Source organism: Musca domestica, unplaced genomic scaffold, assembly GCF_030504385.1.
Source record: "Musca domestica strain aabys unplaced genomic scaffold, Musca_domestica.polishedcontigs.V.1.1 138, whole genome shotgun sequence".
Lineage (NCBI taxonomy): Eukaryota > Metazoa > Arthropoda > Insecta > Diptera > Muscidae > Musca > Musca domestica.
Genome location: NW_026712189.1, coordinates 1,251,898 through 1,258,715, shown reverse-complemented (window position 1 = coordinate 1,258,715; position 6,818 = coordinate 1,251,898).

Here is a 6,818-nt window from a genome sequence, read left to right as displayed (position 1 = left end):
GGCTTCATCGGACATGATAATTTTGTTCCAAAATTGCTCGTCATCTTCGTCCATTTCGATGACTCTTTGGGCCCATTCCAATCGACGAGGCTTGTCCGCAGGTAACATTCTTTGGGTCAATTGAATTTTTTACGGGAACAAATGCAAATCAATGCGAATAATCGTTGTAAAGTGGACCGAGCCATGCCCAACTGCTGAGAACGGCGTTTTTGGGATGTTCTTGGGGACCTCTCAACACTGGCTCGTACGGCAGCGATATTCTCGGCCGATCACCTTTGTCGACTTTTATATGGCCTCTTCGGATTAGAAAGAGTCTTACCAGTCGAAAATTTTTCGCATAAACGCTTAATGGTGTTCTTAGAAGGCGCACTTCTCACATTTTTTAATGTTTTAAAAGCACGTTGATTCTTCACAATTGACTTCTTGTAAATTTCAACTATTTCAGAGCGCTCGCGTGGCGTGGTTCATGGTAAAAATCTGCTTGCACTGACGCTTCAAACGCGGTATGTCATTAAGCGATGTGACATCTCTGTCAAAAGTTATGGCGTTGCCAGACGGGTCCGTCGAATATGGGCAACCCTGTACAGCTAAATATAATACAATGATCATACAAAATGCTAGAATTCTTCCCTGTCCTTAAATCTCTTCTCAGTCGCGTCGATTGGCTTCAATTGTGTGATCAGGAAATTTTTTCTGTTTTTGGTTCATTTGAATCCCTAAATATTTTTCAATCATCTCCAAAGGCAAGAGGTATCTCCAAATTTAGACTCATCTATATGATGTGCTTGTCTACGATATTTGGCTAAATTCGTCAGCGAAATTAGCTTAAAAAGGCCAGAAGTTCGCCTTTTGTGTATTTCGGATATCGCCTGTAAGTAATGCTAGTATTTGTTCACACAAAAGTAGTGGTTCATTCTACCCGCTGGCCTAAACTCTATTTTCATGCGAGATTTCGTGTCCTTTGGTTTCTATTTGTGACCTTGATAACGGCTGCAAAATCAGCAAATTTTTAGTTGTTGGTACATTTCAACCCCTAAAAATATGGCGGACATCTTTGAAAACAATAGGCCTAGTCCTTCTGAGCTAACCCTACCCTTGTGAAAATTTTCGTGAGGATCGGATGATAATTTCAATCCTTATATAATAACCCCAAGCTGTGTTGTAAGGTGAAGAAATATTCCAAAATTTACATATCAATTTTTTAGTCAAATTGAAAAAATCGCATGCGATAAAAAATATGAAAAAAATAAAAAAATCTTTATTAACATCATTATTGGGATCTTTTTATTAGATTTTTTAGATATTATTTTTTATGCGAAGAGGGCATTCTGAATTGACATAATTTAACAAAATTGGTCCAGCCATTCTTGAGAAATAAGCATTCTAGCTAACATCACCTTCCTTTGTATATACAGATTGTATATATTTCGCTATATATATATCCGATATATTTACTATCGGCATCTACGTAACCATCAGGACTGACCTTTTCTTCTTCTGTTTGTGATTTCGCCAGGATTAAAAGTATTCCTGGTTTAATAGAAAATTAGACTTTTATTAACACAAATGTTATGTTCTATTTCACCCACAAAATATTAGCCGATGACCCAGCCCTAATTTCTAGCCCCATGCTAACTTCCGCGTCTATTGGTCTATAATTGTGACCTATAATTGCGACCAGTAGAGCAACTGCAAAATCAGGAATTTTTTCAGTTTTTGGTCCATTTCAATCCCTAAACATTATGCCATCATCTCCAAAAGCAATAGGCTTCTATTCTGACACTAGCCCCACCTCCATTGTAAATTTTGCGAAGATCGGGCCATAATTGCGACCTGTAGAGTGATAACAAATTAACATAGACAGACGGACGGACGGACGGACGGACGGACATACATGGCTAGATCGACTCAGCTCGGCCCGGAGATAGGAAGATCCATATATACTTTCCTATGTGGGAAACCAATAATTCGAGGTGTTACATAATTTTTGGCCCAATCAAACTTATAATACCCCCAACACATAATGCTGTAGGGTATAAACATTTAGTAATTCATTCTCACACACTGAGTTAAAACAAATTAAGTAATCAAATTGCTTTGGATGACAAATATCACAGTGATCACATTAATATTCATTATTAGAAACATAGGAGGCGGCGCGTCTGTTTCCGATAGCACTGGACGGAAACAACGGCTCCTACACTAATAAATAATGTTTGATAATTATATGGTTTAAACTCGTGTAAACCGGTACAGTGGTTTGCATAACGATTTTTAAAATATCTCTTTATAGCCTCAGTCGTATGGCTTTAGAGGATGTATATTATTTGATATGGCCAGGCCTCCGAAAAACTGGGTAAAAGCTTTACAAAGAGCAGCAGAAAAAAATTAAGCAAACACAGTTCTTTCGATGTTGCTCGATAGGAGTCTGCTCATTCAAAATCGACTCTTCCCCCGCTTTTCTACTCCACACAGCAACATTAAAACCCGTTTGCTGTTACACAATGGTGTAGGACTGTTATGCGTGGTGTAGGACGCTGTGGTCAGGATATTATATCTTTGTACATTTGTTAGTAACAAGGAGAAGGAAGAATCATATTCTGAGTAGATTTCAGGTTGCATTTGCTGTCCGGTCGAGATGAAATTTTGCTTAAATAATTTGTCTGGCCTAAGGACGAACCCTTTTTCGAATGGAGATAATCGGACGAAATTTATATTTATAACTTCCTTCGATTTGCCTTTTATTGTGCACGCAATGTATAATAATAGTCCAAATTTGGCACTTACGACCAAATTAAGCCTAGAAATCAAATATAGCCCAGAAATACCTATGCCAAAGCTCCCATATATATACTTAAGTTCGATTTGAATGGATTTTGGCATGGATGAACGAATTCAGTCTGGACGAAAACTGTCTCAAATTTGGTGAAAATCGGTTAAGATATAGCTGTATGTCCCATATATATGTTTCATCCCTCACACCTGTAAAATGCTCTCCTCAACAAGGATATTTGGTGCCAGCAATTAGATATAGCATAGAAATAAATCTGCAAATTTCTAGATAGATAGGTTCAGATTTGGATATGGCTTCCATATATATTTTCATCCGACTAAAAAGTGCTATATCAGCTTAAAAAATGATTTTTTTATTATCGGTTTAATCTGTCAAATTTAGTGGACACCGATTAAGAGGAGGTACTATATCCTCCATATAATACTTCCTTTCGGATTTAAAATATATTTGCTTCAAAGCCACAATACGCACTTAAAAACGTTTGTTGTTATGGGTAGCTCTACTAAATCTACACATTGGTGTGGGGTATCATAAAGACGGACCGCCCTACTTTGAGCCTTTCCTTTCTGGTTTCCCACTCATTTTCATTCTTAGGGCAAACGCTTACTCTATACCAATATCGGTCCAAACGTTCGGTACGGAAATTCTCCCCCTACCTAAAAAACCCCAAACCTTTTGGAAATCAATCGCTCCCCATAAAAAATAAATAAAATTGTCAAAGAAAAAAAATTCTCATAGAAAGAAAATGGACCATTCGATTTTATGTAAACTAAGCAAACCGCAATATTTGTATCAGATCTATTTCAGCTGTGTCAAGTAAAAAAGTTTGGCCGGGTCGAACTTTAAATACCTCCACCATTTGGAACGAACTTGGCAATTCTCAAAAACAATAAAATCCGTTAAAAATTCTGTTAAAATCTTAAAAATACCGAATGTAGCTATTATATTAGGGTCTTTACGACGACATGAACCTGCATAGATAACATTTGTCATAAGCCATTACAATATTCAAATGCGAAACTTAAAAAAAAATCGGTTATAATGTCGATAAAATTAAAATATATATTATATCGGGCGGTATCGTTATATGGGGGCTATACGAAGACGTGGACCTGCACAGACAATTTTCTGTCGTAGGCTGTAGTATCCATTACGAACTTGAAATATCAAATTTGAAACAATTCTGGTGAAAAATGTCCCTAAAATCATTAAAATACCGAATATCGGGAGGTACCGTTTTATGGGGGCTTTACGAAGAGGTGGACCTGTACAGACAATTTTCTGTCTTAGTCTGTAGTATCCATTACGAATTTTAAATACCAAATTTGAAACAATTCCGGCGAAGAAATTCGTTAAAATCATGAAAATACCGAATATCGGGATGTACCGTTTTATGGGGGCTTTACGAAAAGGTGGACCTGCACAGACAATTTTCTGTCTTAGGCTGTAGTATCCATTACGAATTTAAATACTAAATTTGAAACAATTCCGGTGAATAATTTATTGTGTTTAAAGTTTTATTGAAAAACTGAAAAAATGTGTATTCTAATTTACAATTCGTATGAATACAAATTCAATGCATACAAGATATAATATAACAATTACAAGTAGTAGTGTTAAAGGTAGTTTTACATTCAAATTACAACACTCTCCCTGAATGTAAACTCCTTTCATTAAATTAAAGAAAATATTATTTTGTTTTACAAAAGACCAAACCTATTTCTAAAATATTTTAATTTTTGACATGGTAAAGCTTTTGTAAAAACATCTGCCAACATTTCGTTAGTAGAAATGTACTCTAATGCTACTTCTTTTTCATCGATTTTTTGCCTTATAAATTTTGCCTTTATGTCGACGTGTTTAGTTCTATTAGAATAATTATTGTTCATTGCCACATGTAATGCTCCTTTGTTATCACAAAATATTTTCATGGTCTTCTTGGCGTCAGGATTTATTTCGTTTTCTAATCGTTTTAGCCAGACTGATTCTTGTATAGCCGCTGTAATTGACATGAATTCTGTTTCAGTTGATGATAGCGCTACTGTCTTTTGCTTTTTAGTTGACCATGATATTGCTGCGGATTGATATACAAATATTGTTGATTGCCGGTCATCAATGTTACCAGCCCAGTCGGCATCACAGTAACCAGTAATTGTATTATCCAAATTTGGTTTGTATACTAGGCCTTTCTCAATTGTTCCTTTTAAATATCGCATGACACGCTTCGCCGCTTCCCAATGAGCTCTCCCTGGATTAGAGCTATATCTACTTAGCATATTTACGGCATATGAAATATCAGGACGTGATACTTGTGCTGCAAATAATAAGCACCCAATAGCTTGCATATAGGGAACCTTCGACATTTCCTGTCTTTCCTCTTCGTTATTTGGGCTCATTGACATTGATAACTTCTGGTTAGTATCCATCGGAGTAGAAACTGGATTGCAATCGCTCATTCCAAAACGGTATAAGACATCATTGATATATTTTGTTTGATCTATTTTTATAGTGTCCTGATTTCGACTTATTTTTATTCCAAGTATTGTAGACACCTCTCCCATATCTTTCATTTTAAATATTTTGGAAAGCTTCTTCTTCATATTTCTCAAAATCTTGCTATTGTTGCAGAATATGAGGACGTCATCAACGTAAATTGCGACATACAATTTATACCCATTGTTCAAGTCGTGGTATATACACTGATCGACTTCACTGCGTGCAAGTCCCATTTTAATAAGTTCTGAATTTATCGTCTCATTCCAGACTCTTCCAGATTGCTTGAGACCGTATATTGACTTTTCCAGTTTACAAACTTTTTTCGTGCCATCGGAAAATCCTTCAGGTTGCTCCATATAAATTACCTCTTTGAGATTTCCGTTAAGATACGCGCTTACGGCATCCATTTGATGAATTTCCATACCATCTTTTGCGGCCAATGCAACTAAATATCTTATAGAGTCATACCTGATTACTGGCGAAAATGTTTCATTATAGTCAATACCCTCTCGTTGACTAAAACCTTTAGCGACCAGTCTTGCTTTCCATCTAATGTGGCTTTCTTTTTCATCACTCTTTGTCTTGAAAACCCACTTCGATTTTATAGCCTTTTCACCTGGTGGTAGTTTAGTCAAAATCCATGTATTATTCAGCTTCAATGATTCAATTTCATCTTCCATTGCACGTTTCCATTTATTAGCATTATCCGACGACATTGCTTCTTTATAACTTGTTGGATCATTTGAAACGAAATCAATGGCACAGAATGATGACGAATTTTGGTTTTGATTTGCAATACGCTCTGATCTCCGAATTTGTGGTTTCTCCACACTTTCTTGCCTGTAGCTTCTGCTAGGAGTCCATGCACGATTTTGTGCGCTGACTTCATGGCTATTTGATGGCCAATCTGTTTCTAAATACACGCTGTCTGTATCGGATTCCTCAGCAGGGGTTTCATTCGGAGTTAGAGTTTCTTCAGATGAATTTTGCATACTTGGATCATTAGCAATTACGGAAGGTGTTGATTCATTAAGATTGTCTTGATAATGGGATTCTCTCTCCCCTGAATCAGCGCTTTCGTTTTGCAATAATTCTGGATAATAAAAGTCTTCATTTCTTGGCTCAGTTCTGTTGACTTTCCCGTTCTCCATAAATGTTACATCACGACAGATTATTATCTTGCTATCCTTGGGACTAAACAAGCGGTATGCCTTGCTTTCGGCACTATATCCCACCATTATGCATTCGGTTGACTTCGGATCTAACTTCGATCTTTTATCTTTCGGTATGTGTGCAAAAACAGGACAGCCAAACACTCGAAGGTGCGTTAAATTTGATTTTCGACCACTCCATATTTCTTCTGGACATTTCTTTTGTTGTCGACATGGCACTCGATATATGAGATATGCTGCAGTAACTGCTGCTTCAGCCCAGAAACAATTATCTAAGCCACTATCGATGAGCATACAACGGACCCTTTCAATGATTGTGCGGTTCATACGCTCCGCCACACCATTTTGCTCCGGGG